Raw genomic sequence first — 25511 nt, 5'->3', positions numbered from 1 at the left:
AATGCATGTTACCTTATTCTGTGACTACTTCCCTGAATTTGAGACTCCCCTTAGAATGCAAAAATATTCTCAACATTTACCCTGTCAAGCCACCCCACAACCTTTTATGTTACAACAAGCCAACATCTCATTCTTCTAAATTCTAATAGATAAAAGCCTAACCTAACCAGTCTTGACAAGTCAACTCTGCATATCAGGATACATCCGAATGAAAATAATTTCAACTGCCTCCAATGCTAGTATATCCTTTTTTTAAAATACAGAAATGAAAACTATACACATGACTCTAGTAGCAACAAAACCTCCTTATTTTGAAATACCCTTTGAGCAATAAAGAGCATAATTCAAGTTGCCTTCTTAATTACTTGATGCACCTGCATGCTAATGTTTTGGGTCCCACACTTAATTTAGTTACTTTTTTATATATATATATAGAAACTCTTGCTATTGGTGTTTTATATTTGTTGCCAATACAATTTAATAATTAATTGTCTCCCCTTTTATCAATATTTTTAGTCAACTACTGCTGATTCTTGAAAAATTCCCAATCCTCTGGCCTACTACTAGTTTTCGCCACTTTGTGTGCCTTCGTTTTCATTGGACACTCTCCTTAACTGCTTTTGTTAACTATGGATGGCTCATTTTTCTCTCCCCGTCTTTTTGACCAGAACAGATTTTTGATGATCGTTGGATATTTGCCAGTGCTCATTCTTTTACCTTCATTATTTCTTTTTCTCAGGCTGCTTTCAACAAATCTTTCTTCATGCCTCTATAATTGCCTTTAGTTAAGTAGAGGACACTGATCTGAGACCAGTGTAGCTCTCCCTAAAATTGAATTTGAAATTCTACAATGTAATCAGGCATGTAAAGAGGGAGGACTTAGCTATTACACTGCAAAGGTATATTTCGAAGCGAATAAAGTTGTTATAGTACATCGGGAGTCCTTACTTCAAGATAAGAAGCCAGCAGCCTCAGGGACTGTACATGTGTTGACAACCCTCAACCCAGAGACACTAAATACGCGGGTATCAGCTTAAAGCACATGGTGAAGCAATTCACCATCACTTAAATTAAGAAATTTCTCCCAAGAATGTTGTTCCTCAGGCATGGAAACATCACCCCAGCATCAACTCTGTCAGCTCCCTTAAATATTTCTTAGGGTTCATTCGGATCACTTCTAATTCTTCTGAACTCACAGGAATATGGGCCCACACTGTTCAACTTCTTCTGGTAGGACTGTTGCTCATCACATGAATCAATCCAGTAGATATTTTTTGTTTTCCTACTCAGGCAAGCTTATTTATTAGGCAGAGAGTCTACAGGGCCCCACAATACTCCAAGCTCCTCCCAATTGCAGCAAGACTCCTAAACCCCTATACTCCAATCCCCTTGTATTAAAGGTAACATATCATTTGATTTCCAAATCCCTTGCTGTTCTACAGAGTATCATAGAGTCCCTACAGTCTGGAAACAGACCATTCAGCCCATTGAGTCCACACTGAACCTTCCCCCATCCTATTACGGTAATCCTGTACTTCCCATGGCCAACCCACCTAACCTGCACATCTATGGACTGTGGGAAGAAACTAGAATACCTGGGGGAAAGCCACGGATCACAGGGAGAACTTGCAAACTCCACACAGATGGTCACTCAAAGGTGGAATTTATCTCAGGTCCCTGATGCTGTGAGGCAGCAGAGCTACTGTGCCACTGAGCCACTCATTCTTGCTTGTTAACTTCTGTAATTCCCATGTACCTGTCAATGTCAACATTTCCTCGGTTCTGGCTCCCTCGAAACCAAATTGCTTTTTTACTTTTACTATGAAGTGGATAAGTTCACATTTCTCCAAACTTTATTTCATCTGCCACTTTCTTGCCGGAAGATGTTTTTGGTGCTTCTTATGATAAAGCTGAACAGATCATTTGCTGGACCTCTCTCCTTAGTTTGGAGCACTGACACAAGCCTCACTTACCCCAATCACCACCACAAAAAGCTAACAAATCAAAAATGAATAATTGCAAATTAATTGATGGAGTTAATTGTGTTTAATCTTGCTCCTGCCTGATGTGCTAGCTTTTTTACAATTAACACACAACACCAAATTTTGACAGATAGACATTACAATGTGCTGGTACCGTAATTTATATATTAGCTCATTTTAATGCCAGCACAACCTTCCCACTTAGACTACTAATGTGAAAGGGGCTTATGCAACAGTTCATCACTAATAGTTTTTTCATTATATTAGCCAGTGAGTATGTCATTCATTGCAAAAATAGTCTCGAATGTAATAATTCAAAATGGTTCATGATTGTTTAGGAGTTTCCTTAGTTGCATGGAGATATATTCTTTAAAAACAATAGAGCAAAATGATCTTTTTATAGTGGAAAGAGCCTTTTTTATCTAGAATATTGATCTTTTAATCTGATTTGCATATGTATCTACACAGGGATATCTTTTTGTTTGTTTTCAGATAGAGGCTCTCACCAGGCCTTTTGCAATCTGATTATTTGAAAAGCTTACAGTAATGTATAGGTCGAAGTATAGTATTCTTTTGACTTTCAGTGTGGATAGGAGGTGGGGGCAGTGGTCATGAGGGAGGGGGATGGTGCCATTACAATATAAACCTTTGAATTGCTTCTGATACAAGGAGATCCGTGAGGCAGGTTTTGGCATTTGCAACGATAAAAATTGCTCCTGATAGATGGCAATCCTTGAGCTGATGGCAGTCAGTTTGGAAATTGCAGGCAATTTCTTTCAATAAACAGAATTTTTAAAATTCGGCTTCACACCAGTTGCAGTTATTTCTTATTGTTGTTAAAAAAAAGTGATATTACAACAACCATGCTCCTGCCCCTCACCTGGTTCAAACTGTCATATACATGCAGTTCAGTTAGTTTTCCAACACTGCAACACTGACTACACTTTAGGAGTATTTTTCTCATCCCTCCAGTCCTGCTGTGTATCTCCAGCATTCTGTGTTTCCCTTTCACCCACAAGTACTTAACTGACTACACAATGCTTGGAAATCAGTTGGGCCTCCTGAGGCCATGAAAGGTGCTGAACATTTAGCAGAGTGAAGAAATGACCAGCCTATTCTATCTTCAGTTTGATCCCAGGATTATTGGAACTCCAAATACACGTTCTGTACCTGAGGGCAGTCGCTCACTGTTTGTTTTGGCTGAATACTAATTAATTAGTTTGCCAGCTGACAGGTGTATAAAACATTACTGATGGAAATTGTGAAAGATCAGATCGGCTGAGGATACTTGCTCATATACCAGGCTTGCAGTTGCATTCATATTACTCAAGATCTATACCAGTGATCCCATCTCCAGACTCACTCATCCATCTGCAGCGGGTAAGTAAACTTGGCAAAATATGCTACTGCCAGTGTCTGGAAAGAACCTTTTCTCTTTTAGTAGAGAGTGTACATTCAGATTGCAGCTGGTCTTGCAGGATCAACACATCAATGCTTCCAGTTGAGTTCAATATAAAAGCAGCTGAAATAAAGGTTGGATTTGCATCAGAACGAGTTGGCTCTGTTTTTCACCATGACTGCATTAGGAATTGGAGAAAGAGCTGCACATTCAATGGAAGTGGCTTTTAAAGCCTCTGTCCATGTACTTGTCCATTCAACAAATTGCTCTCTTTAGTTTATGAGCACTTTTCACAGTTACCACGAAGGAGAATAGAGTTTCCTCCCTTCCCCCACAATCTACTTTGTGCTTTTTGCAAGCTCTGTGCTTCTGTTTTCTCTTCAGCTTTCAGCACTTCTTCCAGAGGCTGGCTGTTTAGAATGAATCTTCATTCTTTCAGTATTGCCTAGGACTTCATGGTAGTGCTGCTGGACTCTACATGTGGCTGTTGTGCATCTAATCACATTCCCAAAGTGACTGTGCCAGATTGATTAAGGGACTGCTCACAACTCAGCAGTCAGATGTGTACACTCTCCTTATTCAAAGTTTGTGAGAAGATTTGTAGCTTGGGTGCTTGTTGTTGTGGTTCTGTTCGCCGAGCTGGGAATTTGTGTTGCAGACATTTCGTTCTCTGTCTAGGTGACATCCTCAGTGCTTGGGAGCCTCCTGTGAAGCGCTTCTGTGATGTTTCCTCCGGCATTCATAGTGGTTTGTCTCTGCCGATTCCGGTTGTCAGTTCCAGCTGTCCGTTGCAGTGGTCGGTATATTAGGTCCAGGTCGATGTGTTTATTGATTGAATCTGTGGATGAGTGCCATGCCTCTAGGAATTCCCTGGCTGTTCTCTGTTTGGCTTGTCCTATAATAGTAGTGTTGTCCCAGTCGAACTCATGTTGCTTGCCATCTGCGTGTGTGGCTACTAAGAATAGCTGGTCGTGTCGTTTCGTGGCTAGTTGGTGTTCATTTGCTCATGTTGGGTATCAGGTCCTTTGTTCTGGTGAGTTGTTGTCTGACAGTGACTGTTGGACTCATAACAGCACACAAATCAACAGCCAGTCTCAGACAACAACTCACCAGAACAAAGGACCTGATACCCAACATGAGCAAAACCAATGTAGTGTACAAAATCCCATGCAAGGACTGCACAAAACACTACATAGGACAAACAGGAACACAGTTAACAATCCGCATCCATAAACCCCAACTAGCCACGAAACGACATGACCAGCTATCCTTAGTAGACACACACTCAGGTGACAAGCAACATGAATTCGACTGGGACAACACTACTATTATAGGACAAGCCAAACAGAGAACAGCCAGGGAATTCCTAGAGGCATGGCACTCATCCACAGATTCAATCAATAAACACATCGACCTGGACCCAATCTACCGACCACTGCAACGGACAGCTGGAACTGACAACCGGAAGTGACAGAGACAAACCACTATGAATGCCGGAGGAAACATCACAGAAGCGCTTCACAGGAGGCTCCCAAGCTCTGAGGATGTCACTTAGACAGGGGACGAAACGTCTGCAACACAAATTCCCAGCTCGGCGAAAAGGACCACAACAACTCTCCTTATTGAACTGGCTGTAGGGTGAATGCCTGGCTGAGAGACTCATGATAGAGGTCACATGACTATAACTAACCAGGAGGCACATTAGTACAGTATTTCTATTCCATCCCAGATATCAGCCTTTCATCCAACAAAAATTGTGCACATTATCATTTGCATTTTGAGTCACCCAAGTTACCCAGTCTGTGCACACTCATCACTCATAGCTACACAGTTGTATTGGTTTTAGTGTTTAATAGATACAGCAAAATTGTGATAATGAATAATGATCAATTTTTGCAATTCTGAAGAAGGATTACTGGACTGGAAACGTAAATTCTGTTTTCTCTCTACAGATGCTGCCAGACCTAGATTTGTTGAGTTTCTCCAGCAATTCTTGTTTTAGTGTGTTTTCAATCTCCAGCATCTACATTTCTTTGCTTGAAGTTAATTTTATGTGACTACTTCAGCAAATGAATTACATTGTAACAAATCAGCACATTGACAATGGGGAGATAGGCATTGTGTGCAGTATTTGGGGTCTTTTGAGCCTGAACATGAAATCTGTGACAATTTTCAGAGGGCACATAAGATAAGTAAAACCAATACATGGCTTAAAGGCTGGGTAGGGAGTTGGTTCTGGTTTGTGGGGTTGAGAAGTGGGACACTGTAAAAGCACAGCAGGTCGGGCAGCATCCGAGGAGCATGAGAGTCAATGTTTGGGCATAAACTTATAATGTTGGACCAAGTTTAAAGTGTGAATTCGTGACTGTTTGTTAAAGAGCCAGTGAAAATGGGTGATTTAATTTGCATATAAATTAGAAAAATCAGATTGATAACAGTTATCTGCAGAATTCATAGAATATTTCTGATAATTTTGTTTTTGACAGCAGAAAGTTCAGAAAGTTAAACTTGATGTTGTGTAAAATGACAGGATGAATTAATGACCTCAGTGAAAAGACACCTCTACTACGAGCTTCCCAATCTCACTCTCCAGAGGACCAACACTTGCTTGATTTACTCTTTCCCCTTTAAAATGTGGTTATACTATGCTTTTTAAAACTGTGGACTGGAACGAGAAAGAACTGTTTTGAAATTCAGGAAATGCAAAGATGGCTTTGAAAGTAAGGAATGTGATGCTTGTTGTAAACCTTACTTGTGTATCTATGGTTTCCAGCAATGTGGAGGCAAACTGAAGTCGATGGAGTTGTCTACAAGTGAAGCTGATTGGTTAGTGGATGATGGACCAATTATCAATGATTAAGGTTCTCCATCTGCCACAGCTTTATATTGGTTATCCAGTAACTAAACAGCTTGGGCTGTGAGCAAGACAGTAAGAAGCTAAATAGATGCCAAGTGAAACTAGCAGGAATGCAGCAGCCATAAAGCCCTCTCTCTCTTTCCGTCCCTTTCAGTTCTCTGCGGTAAGCCACTTTAACCTTGAGAAAACCACCTTCTTTCCTTCAGCAGATGTTACCAGTTGTAATGTTCAATTGGATAAGACAGAGACCTTTCATAAGTGAAACAGCTACCTGGTATCTCTTACAAACCAATGGAATCATTTGGAATTAGGAAGGTCAAAGAGAAAACTTCGGATCAGTCAATCCAACAGAGTTTGTGAATAAAAACTACAGAATCTTTTCCCAGTTTTCCCTTTTTTTAAACCTTGTATAAGTTTGCCTATCTGTGTGTTTGTGTAATGGAGAATACAAAAGGGGTCTCATGTTTTTATTTGTAAACTTTACTTATAGAGTCATAGAGATGTACAGCTTGGAAACAGACCCTTTGGTCCAACCTATCTATGCCGACCAGATATCCCAACCCAATCTAGTCCCACCTGCCAGCACCTGGCCCATATCCCTCCAAACCCTTCCTATTCATACACCCATCCAAATGCCTCTTAAATGTTGCAATTGTACCAGCCTCCACCACTTCCTCTGGCAGCTCATTCCAGACACGATCACCCTCTGTGTGAAAAGGTTGCCCCTTAGGTCTCTTTTATATCTTTCCCCTCTCACCTTAAACCTATGCGCTCTAGTTCTGGACTCCCCGACCCCGGGGAAAGACTTTGCCTATTTACCCTATCCATGCCCCTCATGATTTTATAAACCCCCATAAGGTCACCCCTCAGCCTCTGATGCTCCAGGGAAAACAGCCCCAGCCTGTTCAGCCTCTCCCTATACTCAAACCCTCCGACCCTGGCAACATCCTTTTAAATCTTTTCTGAACCCTTTCAAGTTTCACAACATCTTTCCGATAGGAAGGAGACCAGAATTGCATGTGATATTCCAACAGTGACCTTACCAATGTCCTGTACAGCTGCAACATGACCTCCCAACTCCTGTACTCAATACTCTGACCAATTAAAAAAGCACACCAACGCCTTCTTCACTATCCTATCTACCTGTGACTCCACTTTCAAGGATTTAGTTTATTTGTTTACCTGTCACTAGAATCTAATGACTTATAATAAATTGTGATTTCTTTGTTAACTATAGAAACCTGATCTGTGCTTTATCAACTGGGTTATGAAACTCAGGTAGTTGGAGATCTTGCAAATTTCTTTTAAAAACCATAACTCCTGCAATGATACTAGGAATAGATTTGGTATAACATAATTGATTTCCTGCATCCTACCCCAGTGAGTTGTGACAATGACTGCAATGTGATTGATTTTACATCCAGTTTGAAAAGGACAAAAGTGTGTCTACAGCTAGTATTTTAAATGTAAATAAGGGTAGCGACTATGTAGACATGAAAGCTGAGCTAGCTGGAGTGAACTGGCTTACTAGTGTATACGATAAATCTAAAGAGGCACAGCAGCAGATATTTAAGGAGATATTTCAGTACACTCACAATATGTATATTCTTATCATGGAAGAAAAATTCTACTGGAATACCCACCATCTGTGGTTAGCTAAAGAAACTAAGGAAAGTATCAAGTATAGGGGAAAAATTATAAAATTGCATCAAGGTCAAGTGATTAGACAAAAGATTTTAAAAAAGAGAAAAACAAATAGGTTAGTCAGGAGAAAGAGTTCAGTGTATGAGAGGAAACTACTGTGAAAAGTAAACACTGATAATAAGCATTTCAACAAATAGTTTGATTAGATTAGATTCCCTCCAGTGTGGAAACTGGCCCTTCGGCCCAACAAGTCCACACTGACCCTCTGAAGAGTAACCCACCCAGACCCATTTCCCTCTGATTAGTGCACCTAACGCTATGGGCAATTTAGCATGGCCAATTCACCTGACTTGCACATCTTTGGACTGTGGGAGGAAACCGGAGCACCCGGAGGAAACCCACACAGACACGGGGAGAATGTGCAAACTCCACACAGACAGTTGCCCGAGATTGGAATCGAACCTGGGACCCTGGTGCTGTTAGGCAGCAGTGTTAACCACTGAGCCACTGTGCCACCCATTAAAGGGGAAAATTAAAAGTTAAAAAGGGAAATAGTAAAATAAATGTTGGCCCACTGGTGAGTGAGAATGAGGAGTTAATAATAGATGACAAGGAAATGGTGGATGCAGTGAACAAATATTTTGCTCTGTCTTCACTACTGAGAGTACAAAAACATCCCAGGAACCGCTGCAAATGAGGAATTGGATGGGGGAAAGGAATGTAGCAAAATTACAATTGTAAAAAGCAAACTGATGGATCTGCAGGTGGCCAAATCTCCAAGCCAAGAGCAACTTCATCCTAAGTTATTAAAAATGGGGGCTAAAAGCAATTGAAGTGTTGGTAACAAATATCCAAAGTTTGCCTGATTCCATAAAAGTTACATCGGAATGGAAAGGAGCAAATGTAACTAATCAGGAAGGGAGGGAGGCAAGAAATAGGAAATTATACACCAGTTGGCTTGATGCCTGTTGGGGAAGAATATTAGACTTAATCAGCAGAAGGTTATAGCTGGTGCCTAGAACAGGAAAAACTCAAGGTTCTTGGGAAGAATCAGGATGGCTTTGTGAAAGGTAAATCACATCTAACTAATTTATTGGAATTTTTTGAAGAAATAACATGAATAAAGGAAGGTCTTTAGAGGTACGGTATGAGGATTTCCAGGTGGTATTTGACATTTTGCCACTCAAATGGTTATTGTACAAAGTATGGGGTCATTGTGAAGTGGATAACATTTTGACAGGGATAAAAGATTAGCTGGTCATAAGAAAGCAGAAAGTATAAGTTAAGTAAGTTTTTTTTCTGATGAGAAGGATGTGGTGAGTGGATTCTTGCTAGGATCTGTGCTGGGACACCAGTTGTTTTTTTATAATTTACATCAATGGCATGGATGTGGAGGTGCCAGTGTTGAGCTGGTGTTAACCATGTTAAAAATCACACAACACCTGGTTATAGTCCAACAGGTTTGTTTGGAAGTACAAGCTTTCAGAGCACTGCTCCTTCATCAGACAGCTAGTGGGGCAGGATCATAGGACACAGAATTTATAACAAAGGATCAAAGTGTCATGCAACTAATGTGATGTATTGAACAAACCTAGATTGCTATTAAGTCTTCAATCACTTAGGATGGAAATGCAGGTTTCGATTGATTAAGATGTAAATCCCAGAACTTCTTTCCAGTCACAGCCTCAAGATAACTTAAAGTTTTATCAGTGTAAAAAAAAAGTGACATCGCAGCTCAGACAATACATTGAAGGTGTGAGATTAGAGTCTGCCTGAGGGAAATAAAGGCATGGTAGCTCAATTTACAGGTGACACAAAGATATATAGGAAAATATATTGCAAAGAGGACCTAATGAGGTTGTAGACAGCTATCGAAAGGTTGATGGAGTGGACAAAAATCTTGCAGATGCAGTAAAATGTGGGATAATGTGGAGTCATAGAGTCACAGCATCATACAGCATGGAAACAAATTAGTCCCACCTGCCTGCTCCTGGCCCATGTCCCTCCAATTCATGTACTGATCCAAATGTCTTTCAAATGCTGTCATTGTAGTTCACCTTACAGGAGGAATTAACAATCAGAGCATTAATTGAGAATGGAGAATGATTGCTGAACTCTGAGATACAGAACAATCTAAGTGTTCAAGTGTATGAGTCATAAAAAGTTAGTGTGCCGGTGTAGCAAGTATTCAAGAATGTCAATGGAATATCAAGAGGAACTGACCATAAAAGTGAGGCTGTTATACTTCAGCTACGCAGAGCATTCACTATACCACATTTCCAGTTTTGGTCCTTATTACAGAACAGAAGAAATAGGAGCAGGTATTTAACCCCTGAAACCTGCCGTGTCAGTCAGCACAATCATGGCTGATCGGTCCCAGACCTTCACTCCTCTTTTGTGCCAGCTCCTTATACACCTCTACTCTCTGATATTTTGGAAGTATATTTTCCTCCTCTTAAATACCTTCAGCAACTTGGCCTCCACAAAGATCTGAGGTAGAAAATTCTAGACATTCACGATCTTTTGGAAAAAGAAATTCCTTTTCATCTTAGTTTTAAATGAGTATGCCCTTATTCTGTCATTATGTCCCCTAGTTCAAAGTTCTCCCACTAGTGGAAATGTCTTCTCAATGTCTACCCTGGCAAAGTAATAAGATCAACCCTCATTCTTATAATAGATAAATTTATTCAGTAGAAAGACTGTAACTGCATCAGAGATGTTTAAGAGAGGTTTAACTAGATAGATAGAAAGATAGATGTAGTGAGTGATTATGAGGAAAGTTCTGGCAGACTTGCCTTGTTTCCATGGTGATTAGCAGAATGAGAGGTGACTTGATTGAAGTATACAGTACCCTGAATGGTCTTGACAAGGTGGATGTGGAAAGGATGTTTCCTCTTCTAGATGAGTCCAGAACTTGGGGTGGGGGTGGGGGCACTGTTTACAAATTAGGGTTCACACTTTCAGGACAGACTTGAGGAGAATTTTCTTCTCCAGAGGGTTGTGTGAGTTTGGCACTCTAGCTCAGAAGATGGATGAGGCAGGATCATTGAATGTTTTCATGGCAGATGTAGATTGATTCCTGTGTCTAATGAGAATCTAAACTTATTAAGGAGATGGAAATGTGGGATTTGAAACACCAGCCATGATCTTATTGAATAGCGATAAAGGCTAAAGGGGCTGAATGATTCTCTGCTGCTTCACATGTATATATCCATGTAGGCTTTCACTGCATATTTAATAGAAAGCTGAGCCATGGAGACTGGAATAGATGAAATTATATTCACTCAAATGGGAATTGATAAGGGCTAATTTTCAGGTTCATGAGCATCATCAACTTGCTAATATATTATCAAATCAGAGACCCGAGGCAGCCCAAAGTTGCTCTTTGTCCTCATTAATACTTTACTTTCTAAGGGCTACTTCCAATGGCAGCTGATGTGTTTTACTGGGAAGAATATCAGAGTGTTTACCTTAGCAGTAGTGGATCACAGACAAGTCAGGTGTTAATGGTTAAAGCAGCATTGAGCATATCAATTATTGCTCAGGTGATCTGAAAAAATCCATGGTGAGTATAAACACTGCTGTTCTCCCTTGTGCCAGCCATGTTCACAAATCTAATTATCCTTCTTTGCCTCCAACAACCCAGCTATCTTCTTTCTCAAATGTTGGTGTGGCATTTGCTGTGTTGCAGATAAGCACCGTTTCATTACCCTACACTACTACTTCTGGTGACTAGGTTATGCAATTGCCTCTGGACACCCATGGTAGGGGAGTCCAAGGTTAGAGGGCATACGTTTACAGTGACAGGGGAAAGATTTTAAATGATTAAGCGGCAAACTTTTCACGCAGAGGGTGATGTGTGTATGGAACAAACTGCCAGGGGACATAGTGGAGGCTGGTACAATTACAACATTTAAAAGGCATCTGGATGGGTATCTGAATAGGAAGGGTTTAGAATGATATGGGCTAAATGCTGGCAAATGGGACTAGACTAATTTAGGTTATCTGGTTGACATGGATGAGTTGGACCGAAGGATCTGTTTTCATGCTGTACAGCTTTATGGTTCTATGACTTAGTGGCCAAGAATGAAATGTTTACGTGCTAGCAGAACCTATAGATAAATACCTAAGTTTGTACTCTAGATCGATGATTCAGTGGATGATACAGGATAGTTATGTATTGCCTTAGGCCATGACTGATGTATTAAGTTGGGATAAGTCAGTGGATGCTGATAAAACACAAGTATCAGGTCAATCATGTCAACGTGAAAAATAGACACTAACCTATGGTAAGGAATCCCTTGTCCTATTTAATTTGTGCAAAAATTGTTCATTAAATAATTTTACTGAATAAAGGAGCTATGTAAATATGATTGTTTGAATAATAAATCAGCAACAGAAATTAAAGGGTTGAAATTATTTACAGGTGTGTGCATGCCTCTTGCTATAGATCTTCTTTGAAGTGGTAAACTTATAAAACATTGACTGATTTTCCTTTGTAGCATTTTTAGGTAAGAGCTGGCTCATCTGGAAACTGTTTCTTCAATATTAATGGGCACAGGTCATGTTTAGTTCTGGCAATGTAATTTAAGCGTGACAGCTCTGACTGCTTCAGCCTGCTTTACAATAGCCATCCAATACAGAAGAGAAGAGAACTCTTAACAAAATCTGGCTTTACATGAAATATGATGTTATTAATTGGACACATGCCATTAGTAATTATTAACATTCTTTCTGCACAGCATTCATTTCCATTCAATGTAAGAGAAATTAGGACACAGAGAATCTTGGACACTTGTGAACATTATGTCCAGGATCCTGAAACAAGAATCCTCATGTTCCATGAATTATGTTGTGGGAAAAAGTGTGGATGGGCAGATCAAAATCAGTAACAGAGTTACTGCTCACCCACTGATAGTCTCAGAAATTTTAGGACCGGGAAAAGCTGCTGACCTTGCCCAGACATTAATGGGATAGTGGTCTGAGTGGTAGAAGGAATATCATTGATGTACTTCACCAGAATGTTAACAAAATAAGATGTAAGATGCATGAATAATTTAAAAAGGTCCTTACCTTTCTTCTGCCAGTTTTAGCAACATAATCAACAGCTCGACATTTGATTGCATGGTCAAATTCAGCCTTTTAATTTTGAAACTTCACCCCACAATACAGTGTCAACAGAGATCAGGGGCTCACAAGTATTCCTGGTATTCTGCGTTGATAAACATTCAGGCATTAAAATGATGGATTCGTGTTCTGCAATAAATTCCAAAACATTTGCTTATATGCATCTTGAGTAATCATCTTCCATGTCATTGTGAACTTTGGAGCTCAGAGGTTTCATTAGTTTGCAAAATCAAATATTTAGAAATCCTATATTTGATAAACAGTTAAACTGGAGAAGAAGTTAATATGACATCATATTTATCTATTTAATGTTTGCTCTTTTTTGAAGTGGCTGTTCCGAAGGTACAATCCCACATAGTTTGGCAGCTCTCCAGTACCTGGCAATGTTTCATGCATGATACAAATTGTTTGTGTTGGGTCTTCATTGACAAATTCATTTCAGCCCAGATCTGTCCTTCTCCAATAGCTGCACACATGCACTTTCTATCAGGGGCCACTGAACAAGAATCTAGAACAAGAATCTTGATTGCTAGCTCTAATCCCTCCTTCACTGCTACTGAAATCAACTGGAGCACTCGTGCCAAAGAGTGTGGTGCTGGAAAAGCACAGCTGGTCAAGCAACATCAAGGAGCAGGAGAATCGACGTTTCGAGCGTAAGCCCTTCAGTGCGTTTGGACTGAGTGAAATCAGTGGAGTCAATTGAACATTCAGCATGTTTTATAAATGTTACATTTAGTGGCCTTGCACATTGGAGTCAAAACTTAGTCTAGATGAAGTGCAATGAAATTTCAGGGAGAAGGTCACAGAGAATTTTAAATAGTTTTTGGTTTAAATTAAGTCAACACTCTAGTTCAAATTACACATAAAACACAGTCCATTTTGAAAACTGCTTTATTATTTCCATGAATTTTCACTCACTTTCATTTGTAAATCTCTGAACACAACATCTGCCATGATCTATTGCAATTCAGCTGCTTTTTAACACGTAAACATTTTTTAGCATACTGCCATCACTTACAGAAGTCACCATTACAGCAAGACAGGTTTACACAGACTCTTTCTATTATAAATGCATAAGCCCACATTCCTAATAAGCATGATATGTTACAATATAAAATAAAAGACAGTACATAGATGTAAATTTTGTAATATGTTCTAGATTTTGACTTGTATTCAATATCCTCATGATAATTTGTAAAAATCACAAAGTTGATGTTTTCCTGTGTGTTGACAGTTTGTCTAAATCAAATAATTTTGTAGAATGTCTCATTAGAAAATGAACTGATGATGTATACTTGCTCAAGAGTGATGAAGAACAATTCATATCCACTGGAGTTTTAATGGTGCTCTTGGGCCACCTGAGAAGTGTGGGCAGTGGATAACAGCATAGTTTGTTTAAACTGGTTGGGAGTGGCACAGTGGTCAGCACTCCTGCTTCACAGCACCAGGGACCTGAGTTCTACTTCCTCAGGAGGCTAAGGAAATTCAGCATGTCTGTAAAGATTCTTACCAATTATTATAGATGCACCATAGAAATCATTCTATCTGGATGTATCACGGCTTGGTATAGCAACTGCTCTGTCCAGGACTGTAAGAAATTACAGAGAGTTGTGAACAAAGCCCAGTCCAATACACAAGCCAACCTTCCATTCGTTGACTCTATCTATGTCTCCCGCTGCCTCAGGAAGTGAACATATTCATAGACCCCTCCCACCCTGGGTAATAGCCTCTTCCAACCTCTACCACCGGGCAGAAGATACAAAAGCTTAAACACACATACCAACAAATTCAAGAACAGCACCTTCCCTGTTGTTATTAGACTTCTGAATAAACCTCCCAAATTTTAAATTTTATATTGATCTCGCCCTTTGTGCACCTTGTCTGCAGCCGTAACATTGTAATCTTCACTCTGTTCTATTACCCTAATGCACTTTGTTTGGTATGATCTGCCTGTACTGCACGCAAAACAAAACTTTTTGTGGTACCTTGGTACATGTGACAATAATAAATCAAATCAAACTAAATCAAAATCAGTCAGCAATGAGTGACAGTCAGTGTAGAGTTTGGTTGTTCTCCCTGGATCTGAATAGGTTTCCTCCGGGTTTCCTCCTGTAGTCCAAAGGTGTGCAGGTCAGATGGATTAGCCTTATTAAAAAGTGCCCTGCAGTGGTAAAACTCCATGCAAGGTTATGAGGGAGGGATGACAACAGAGGGATGCTCTTCGGAGGGATGGTGTAGACTTGGGCAAATGGCCGATTTGCACAGTAGGGGTTCTATGAACTCTGTCCATGCAGTGGAAACTGGAAGACGGACAATGACATATTGAGCAGGTGATTAACCAGCTGATCTTATACTGGTTCTTAACTTGCAGGAGATGCACATAATGCATTGAATAAGATAGTGCCATGCAAATCTTTTCACGCAACTACTGAAAAATAATTCTGACACATTAACATTCTGGACAACCCACTTCACAGAATTTTCAGGAGGTTAAAATAAATTGGACTGAATTGATTTCTTAAACATCTGAACTGATGCATTGAGTAAATGTTTTCACTAATTGTAAAGCAAAGTAGAACGTGCTTAGTTTGCCTGAGATAAAAAATAAAGGAAGGTCAGTATCCAGTCACATCTTGTGTATTTCTATCAAATTTGACTGCTCAAGTTTTGGCTTGTAATAATAAATCAAACACTCCTTAATTTCCACCTTTCTCTTGTGAAGCCAATGTGACTACATGTTAATGACCCTCCATGGAAGAGTCACAAATTTCCACCCCATTGTCTTGTTCTTCCCACAAGAGAAGCCAGCCCCAATATAAAGCAAATCTTTCCTGACTAATTAATGTGACGACGTGCCTAGTAATGAAATGAATTCCACACAAAGGAATGAGTTTGAGAGATCTGTGAGAAAAAATGTATTTCTGAACTAAATCTCTTTTAATAATGAATCCTTTACCTTCCACAGATCGATATTAGAACTGCAAGCTTATTGATGTTCACTCATTGCTGTTGAATTTCTGGCTCTGTGATTGCCAGGAACTATGGACAGAGGGTAAAGAGTTTGGTGGCACTGATATCAATTCTTATAGTACAACAAATCAATACTGTGTCAGGCTAAACAAGCAGACAACTATTAAAGGATCACTTTATTGAAAAAAAACTGATCAGGACTGGGCAGAGCAACCTGTAACAATATAAATGAAAAAAACAAGTTGGCTTGATAATTAAAACAGCTTCTATTATATTGATGAGCTGGTTAATCAGATCTGAATGTAGAATAAGTGACTTTGAGTGACAGGAAAGGTATTAACTGGATAGGATCAGCGCACACAGTGAAAACTAATAGGAGCCAAAAGGAGCATCAGCGTGCATATGATTTCAGTTTCAATAAGTATTTGCGTAAAAAATGTACAATTTATTTCAAAGTTATCTTGGTAACATAGATCTTAGTTAGTGTTGTAAAAACCACATTTTGTAAAAGCTTTTCAACTTACACTCATTAGAAATTATCACAAATAATATCAATCAAAAGGGGAAATATTTCATACACAATGAGAGGAGAGTGATGATTAGTTGACAAGGGGATGTTTCCTTGAAAGTTTTGATTAACTTTTCCAATTCCGAATGAGAGAGGGAAGCAGCACTGATTATATGATAGACATATCGGAGAAAGAGTTATAGGTGGGGGCTGGAATAGAACTGGAACAAGGAATGTTCCACGCACCCCATGCAGAGACTGGGCCCATACCAGTAGCAATGGCCACCCCTCTGACCTGAAGAAAATGAGAGGAACACAGAACATAGAACATAGAACAATATAGCACAGAACAGGCCCTTCGGCCCACAATGTTGTGCCGAACATTTGTCCTAGCTTAAGCATGTATCCATGTACCTATCCAATTGCCGCTTAAAGGTCGCCAATGATTCTGACTCTGCCACTGCCACAGGCAGCGCATTCCATTCCCCCAACACTATCTGGGTAAAGAACCTACCCCTGACATCCCCCCATACCTTCCACTCTTCACCTTAAATTTATGTCCCCTTGTAACACTCTGTTGTACCCGGGGAAAACGTCTCTGACTGTCCACTCTATCTATTCCCCTGCTCATCTTATAAACCTCTATCAAGTCACCCCTCATCCTTTGCCTTTCCAATGAGAAAAGGCCTAGCACTCTCAACCTATCCTCGTATGACCTATTCTTCATTCCAGGCAACATCCTGGTAAATCTCCTCTGCACCCTCTCCAAAGCTTCCACATCTTTCCTAAAATGTGGCAGCCAGAACTGCACACAGTACTCCAAATGTGGCCTAACCAAGGTCCTATACAGCTGCAACATCACCTCACGACTCTTGAACTCAATCCCTCTGCTAATGAACGCTAATACACCATCGACCTTCTTACAAGCTCTTATCCACCTGAGTGGCAACTTTCAAAGAGCTATGAACATAGACCCCAAGAGCTCTCTGCTCCTCCACCTTACTAAGAACCCTACTGTTAACCCTGTATTCAGCATTCTTATTTGTCCTTCCAAAATGGACAACCTCACACTTGACAGGGTTGAACTCCATCTGCCACTCCTCAGCCCAGCTCTGCATCATATCTAAGTCCCTTTGCAGCCGACAACAGCCCTCCTCACTATCCACAACTCCACCAATCTTTGTATCATGTGCAAATTTACTGACCCATCCTTCGACTCCCTCTTCTAAGTCATTAATAAAAATTACAAACAGCAGAGGACCCAGAACTGATCCCTGCGGAACTCCACTTGTAACTGGGCTCCAGGCTGAATATTTACCATCTACCACCACTCTCTGTCTTCGACCGGTTAGCCAGTTCTCTATCCAATTGACCAAACTTCCCACTATCCCATGCTCCTGACTTTCCACATAACCCTACCTTGGGGAACCTTATTAAATGCCTTACTAAAATCCATGTACACTACATCCACTGCTCTACCCTCATCCACATGCTTGGTCATCTCCTCAAAGAATTCAATAAGACTTATAAGGCAAGACCTACCCCCATGCTGGCTGTCCCTAATCAAGCAGTGACTTTCCAGATACTCATAAATCCTATCCCTCTGTATCCTTTCCATTACTTTGCCTACCACCGAAGTAAGACTAACTGGCTTGTAATTCCTGGGGTTATCCCTATTCTCTTTTTTGTGCAGGGGCACAACATTCACCACTCTCCAGTCTCCTGGCACCACCCCCATTGACAGTGAAGATGAAAATATCATTGCCAACGGTGCTGCAATTTCCTCTCTTGCTTCCCACATAATCCTAGGATATATCCCGTCAGGCCTGGGGGACTTGTCTATCCTCAAGTTTTTCAAAATGCCCAACACATCTTCCTTCCTAACAAGTATCTCCTCTAGCTTACCAGTCCGTTTCATACTCTCTTCTTCAAAAATACGGTCCCTCTCATTTGTAAATACTGAAGAAAAGTATTCATTCAAGACCTCTCCTATCTCTTCCGACTCAATACACAGTCTCCCACTACTGTCCTTGATAGGACCTACCCTCGTTCTCGTCATTCTCATGTTTCTCACGTACGCATAAAAGGCCTTGTGGTTATCCTTGATCCGACCCACCAAAGATTTTTCATGCCATCTCTTAGCTCTCCTAATCCCTTTCTTCAGCTCCCTCCTGGCTATCCAACGCTCTGTCGGAACCTTGTTTCCTCAACCTTATGTAAGCCTCCTTCTTCCTCCTTACAAGACATTCAACCTCCCTCATCAACCAAAGTTCCCTCACACGACCATCTCTTTCCTGCCTGACAGGTACATACATATCAAGGACATGTCGTATCTGTTCCTTGAAAAAGTTCCACATTTCAACGACATCCTTCCCTGACAGCCTATGCTCCCAATTTATGCTCCTCAGATCCTGTCTTGCAGCATCGTATTTACCCTTTCCCCAATTGTAAAACCTGCCCTTTTGCATGCACCTATCTCTCTCCATAACCAAGGTGAAAGTCACAGAATTGTGGTCACCATCACCAAAATGCTCACGCACTAACAAGCCCATCACTTGTCCTGGTTCGTTACCGAGTACCAAATCCAATACGGCCTTCACTCTGGTCGGACAATCTACATACGGAGTTAGCAAAGCTTCCTGGACACACTGCACAAACACCGCCGGTCCAATCTACTTGATCTAAAGAGCTTCCAATCAATATTTGGGAAGTTGAAATCGCCCATGATTACTACCCAGTGGCTTCTGCACCTTTCCAAAATCTTTTTCCCAATCTGTTTCTCCACATCTATTCTGGCCTATAGTAAACACTCAACAAGGTGACTGCTCCTTTCCTATTTCTGACTTCAGCCCATACTATCTCCAAAGACAGATCTCCCTCGAACTGCCTTTCTGCAGCCGTTATACCAATTCTAATTAGCAATGCCACCCCCCTCCTTTTTACCACTCCCCCAATCTTACTGAAACATCTGTAACCAGGAGCCTCCAATAACCATTCCTGTCCCTGTTCTATCCACGTTTCCGTGATGGCCACAACATCATTGTCCCAAGTACTGATCCACGCCTTAAGTTCACCCACCTTAATTCTGATACTCCTTGCGTTGAAGTATACACACTTGAGCCCATCTCTGTGTCCGCAAGTATTCCCTGTCAGTGCTACCTTCTCCACAGCCTCCCGACATTCTTGGACATCCTGAAAAACAGCTAACCTACTTGCTGGATTACAAGTCCGGATCCCATCCCCCTGCCAAATTAGTTTAAGCCCCCCCGAAGAGTGCTAGCAAACCTACCTCCCAAGGTATTGGTACCCTTCTGGTTCAGGTGCAACCTGTCCTGCTTGTACAGGTCCCTTCTTCCCCAGAATGCAGTCCAATTGACCAAATACCTGAAGCCCTCCCTCCTACACCATCCTTGCAGCCACATGTTCAACTGCACTCTCTCCCTATTCCTTGCCTCACTGTCACGTGGCACCGGCAACAACCCAGAGATGACGACTCTGTCCGTCCTAGCTTTTAGCTTCCAGCCTAACTCCCTGAGCTCCTGAATGACCTCCCCACCCCTCTTCCTACCTATGTCATTGGTGCCAATGTGCACCACAACTTCTGGCTGCACACCCTCCCCCTTAAGGATTCTGAAGACACGGTCCGAGACGTCTCCGACCCTGGCACCCGGGAGGCAACAAACCATCCAAGAGTTTCGCCCATGCCCACAGCCTGTCTGTATCTCTAACTTTAGAGTCTCCTATAACTAGCACTGTCCTCCTCTCCCCCTTTCCCTTCTGGGTCTCAGAGCCGGATCTCGTGCCAGAGACCCGGTCACTGCAGCTTACCCCTGCTAGGCCGTCCCCCCCAACAGTATCCAAAGTGGTATACTTATTGTTGAGGGGATCCCTGCACTGCCTGCTTCCTCCCCTTCCCACCTCTAACTGTTACCCAGCTACCTCTGTTCTCTGGCGTAACTATATCCCTGTAGCTTCCATCTATCACCCTCTCAGCCTCTCGAATAATCCTCAGTTCATCCAACTCCAGCTCCAGTTCCCTAACATGGTCTGTGAGGATCTGGAGCTGGCTGCATTCCTGCAGATAAAGTCGGCAGGAGCATTGGTTGTCACCCTACGTCAAACATCCTGCAGGATTAATGTTCCACTGCCTGCACTGCCATAACTCTAAACTTAGTCTCCAAAACAAGAACACTAAGTAGCTTACCTGTTCAGCCGACTGAGTCCTTTTTCTTAGGTTAGAGGAGGAGGGAGGGTGGGAGACACTACACGTGTAGTGTCTCGGGTTCCTTGTTCACTCAAACTTCTTACCTTCCCAGAAGCCTCTGTTGACGACTTCCGGGTTCCCGTTCCTAGTTGAAAAAAAACACAGACTGTGAAAAGAAAAACGTTAATTTAAACTGGTCTCCGCTTACCTTCCAGCTCCCCTCTCTGTGCGCCAGCTGTAGCACTGAGATCAAAACCTCAAAGTTTAAAGGAGTTTAAAGAGACGTTGTTGAGGGTGAGGATGAGCTTGGCCAAATGGAGGAGGGTGGTGGGGGGGGGGGGGGGGGGGGGGGTGGGGACGGTTCAGGCTTTTGCTCCAGGAAGAAGTGGAGAGCCCTGAGACCATCCTGCTGGGGGAAGGACATGTAAAGGGATTGCGCGTCCACGGTAAACAGGAGGGGGCTGGTACCTGCAATCTAGAAATTCTGAAACTGGCATAGAGCATCGGTGGAATCATGGATGCATGTGGGCAGGGATTGGGCCAGGGGAGCAAAGACTGAGTCAAGGTTGGAAGAATTGTGCTCAGTGGGGCAGGATCAGGCTGAAACAAGGGGGCTGCCCAGGCAGCACCTCCTTTTCGGAAGGAGGTAGAAGTGAGCAGTGCTGGGTTGGGAGACTATCGGCTCGGAGGCAGTGGGAGGGGTGGGGGAGATTGCCAGATGAAATGAGGTCAACGACTGTAGTTGATAAATGGCCTGATGTGTGATAGTGGGATCATGGTCCATGGGAAGGTAGGAGAAGGTATCTGAGAGCTGGAGCTTAGCCTCTGCAATGTAGAGATCAGTACACCAGGCTACAACAGCACCACCCTTATCAGCCTTATCACCCAAAGTCAGGGTTGGATCTACAAGCACGGAGGGAAGTCAGATCAGAGGGAGATAGGTTGGATTGGGTGAGGGGCATTGGCAGAGAATTTGGGGCGACCAATATCACACTGACAATTCTCAATGAACAGGCCGAGTGCAGGTAAAAGGCCAGAGGGAGAGCTCCAGGTGGAGGGAGAGTGTTGGAGCCGGGTGAAGGACTCTGTGGGATGGAAAAACGACTCTTGTCCAAAGAAGTGGGCATGGACGCAAAAACAGTGGAAGAAGAATTCAATGTCATCTCGTGCCTGAAATTCATTAAGGTGGGGATGCAGAGGGATAAAACTGAGACCTTTGCTGAGTACAGAATGTTCAGCATTGCAGAGTGGAAGGTTAGGAGGGATGGTGAATATGGAACAGGAGGTGGGTTAGGGGGAACGGATGGAGTCAGAGGGAAGGAGAGGAAGGTTCCAGAAGGCCATGGTTATTCCTGAGTTGTTGCACCTTGTGGGCCATTGTGCTTAAAAGAATAAAACAGTTTCTTGTTAGTGCATGTGAATGAGTCAGAGGGTGAAGTGGAACTGCAGAGTATTGCAGCCCTGAGCCAACATGATGCAATGCTATTGGAGAGAGAGATCGACAGTGTGCATGTGACACCGAATGGCTCTGAATGTGGATCTCAGGATGCAGCAAGAGCAGCTGTCTGTGGAATGTTGGACATAATTTGAGAAACATTTGTTGATATTGGAAATTACAACTTCAACTTTGCATCTTGCCCTTCAAATGCAGTGAGTGAATGATGAATGTGACTGATTGATCCCTTTAACACCATTCCCAGGCAGGGACTTACCATTGAGGGAGTTGCTAAATGATGATCAGGAATCAGAACCCCATTTCACTTTATCCCTCCCATGAGCCCAGACAGTCAGTTATGGTACATTTAAAAGGTAGAGAGCAAAAAAAGCTTGTGATCTCAAATGTGCAAGTGAGAGGGAATCCTGGGGCCAACCAGTTACCTTTGCTAATAGTCCCATCTATGCTACCACTCCCTCTGGGCTGCCACTGGGATCTCACCTTCACTTGATTCAGGCTCCTTATGTAGTGATGGATTGGGATGTCTATCCACTGTTCAAACAAAGCCAATGGCCTGTTAAAATGCTCCTTATTTCAGCTCATGCTCATGCTAATTGGTTGCCTACGTTCTTAGGCTGAGGAAGTTGTAAATCCTGTTCCCAATATTGGTTAAAGTACCTGACAGCGGGACATAGCTCGGGAGACAATCTGCAATTTTACCCAGCGCCCACTCACATCCCAACCCACCCCATCCTGCCATTCCCATCCTCTAGGCACCACAAGATGGCAGCGGCAAAGTAGCAGCGTCCAGGCTTCTGTGGCCAGGGCTCATCCACTCTATCCACTTTTCATTTCTTTCCTCCCTGTTTTCTTTGTTCAGCTTTTCTCATTGTTTTCTTTTTAGTTTTTGCTTCCACTTAACTTCCAGGGAGAGCTTGGTTGTGATGGTGTTAGCAGCGACGGTATCAGTGAGGCAGATGCGAGGAAAGCGTGACAGTGGCTGGTGATTGCGAAGGGGGATCCTGGTGGCAGCATTGAGGCAGCAGCTGACGGCGGGGCAAGCACAGCACCCAACATCAGTTGCTACATTGGTGGAGGCGATGTCAGTGTGGTACGCCCAGTGGCAAAAGATGGCACCAGAGGAACACCAATTTCGACGCTCATTGAGTCCAGCGCTGGTGTTGGTGAAGTAGCGGTGGAAGGGTTATGGGCTCTCTTTCAGCTATATCTTTCATTTGTTCTTAAACTATTCAAAGTGGCACTGGAGTCATGGTGATAGAGAAAATCTTTCACTGAATTTTGTTGTAAATTTCTCTGTAAAATACACATGCCAATTGTATTCATTCATTCAAGGTTATTCATTCAAAATTCTGTTATGAAACTGAAATTAATGCAGAAAATGTGCATAAAGTAACACCCGACAGACAGCGAATAGAGAATCTGTTTTGGGCGTTGGCTTGTATAGTGCAACAAAAGCCATGTATCAAACCTGGGGCCTCGTTGATCTGTCTGGCTCAGTTTCATACAAACATCACACTTCCTCAATAAACCACTAAAACATTCCCACAAAAGTAATTACCTTTAACTTGCATTCTTGAAAAAGAAGGATCCTGAGAAGATTCATGCAGACAAAAAACTGTTTCATTCCACTTTTGCCTTTTCCACAACTTCATACAATTTGTCTAATTGAGACAAATGAAGCATTTAATTTCTAGCACAGGGCAAGCTACATCTATAATTTTCCATTCCCTCTGGGTTTGGAAAATGGGGCCAAACTGTGGGTAATGACCTTTAATTTCCAATTAATGTGAAGTGAAACATTGTATGGATTAACATCAAATGGCCCAAAGTATTGAGGGTATTTTCTCTGTGGCACAGTGCTCTGGGGAAATGTAGCTTGTATGGAGAAAATAATATCACACGCAAAAAGCATCCCAACAAATTAAAACTAATTCCAAGCAACAAAAATTATCGAGAAACATTTGGAAGAGCCTGTGATAGCAATTAAATATGCCCTTCAGCTGATTCATGGAGCACCACATAACTCAATTTAATCAAATTGTAAATCAATAAACTCAATTTTCTTAATTACCAACAGTTAAAGTGGCTTATTCATTTAGATTTTGATTAGTATCATAGCTGTGCCTTGGAAGGACGTTGCACTAATTTCTCCATTTATGTAGGCTTATGTTTAGAAGTTAAACTGAAAACAATTCTGGGCTGAAACTACCCTCCTGGTTCTGTGATGGGCATTTTGCTGCTGTCTGTACACTTAGGTATTCACAGTCGATACAACTCTGAAGTATGTTGTTTCCCCATTATTACATGCTGCTGAAATTCTGTGAATCTCTGAAACAGTACACAGGATGTAACAATGCATAGGAACAGACAAAATAAGAGGGGGAGTAGGTCACTCAATCTTTGGATCATGGCTGATCATCCAAATCAATTGCCTGTTCTTGCTATTCCCTCCCAAGATCTTTGATCTCTTTAGCCCCAAGTGCTATATCTTGACTTCTTGAAATCACATGATATTTTTAACTGCTTTCAGTGGTATTGAATTCTATGGGATTACTACTCTATCGGTGAAGAAACTTCTACTTATTTCAATCCTAAATGGTTGACCCTGTATCCCTGGACTATGACCCCTGGTTCTGGTCTCCCCTGGTTTCAGGAATATCCTTCCTGCAACAACCCTGTCGAGTCCTGTTGGAATTTTATAGATTTCAATGATTTCCTCCCTTATTCTGCTGAAGTGGTGGCACAGTGGCTCAGTGGTTAGCACTCGGGCAACCGACTGTGTGGAGTTTGCACATTCTCCTTGTGTCTGCGTGGGTTTCCTCCGGGTGTTCTGGTTTCCTCTCATAATCCAAAGATGTGTAGGTCAGGTGAATTGGCGAGGCTAAATTGCCCATAGTGTTGGGTGCATTAGTCTGGGATAAATATAGGCAATGGATCTGGGTGGGTTGCTCTTCAGAGGTTCTGTGTGGACTTGTTGGGCCGAAGGGCCTGTTTCCATACTGTAGGGAATCTAATCTAAACTCCAGCGAATATAGTTCAAACTGTTCAAATAGTTCAAAGGAATTGAGTTCCGGAGTCCTGAGGTCATGCTGCAGTTGTATAAGACTCTGGTGCTGCCGCATCTGGAATATTGTGTGCAGTTTTGGTCGCCATACTATAGGAAGGATGTGGAGGCACTGGAACGGGTGCAGAGGAAGTTTACCAGGATGTTGCCTGGTATGGTAGGAAGATCCTATGAGGAAAGGCTGAGGCACTTGGGGTTGTTTTCTTTGGAGAAAAGAAGGTTTAGGGGTGATTTGATAGAGGTGTACAAGATGATTAGGGGGTTAGATAGGGTTGACAGTGAGAACCTTTTTCCACGTAT

Source organism: Chiloscyllium punctatum, chromosome 3, assembly GCF_047496795.1.
Source record: "Chiloscyllium punctatum isolate Juve2018m chromosome 3, sChiPun1.3, whole genome shotgun sequence".
NCBI classification, from domain to species: domain Eukaryota; kingdom Metazoa; phylum Chordata; class Chondrichthyes; order Orectolobiformes; family Hemiscylliidae; genus Chiloscyllium; species Chiloscyllium punctatum.
Note: the sequence above shows the minus strand (reverse complement) of the source record.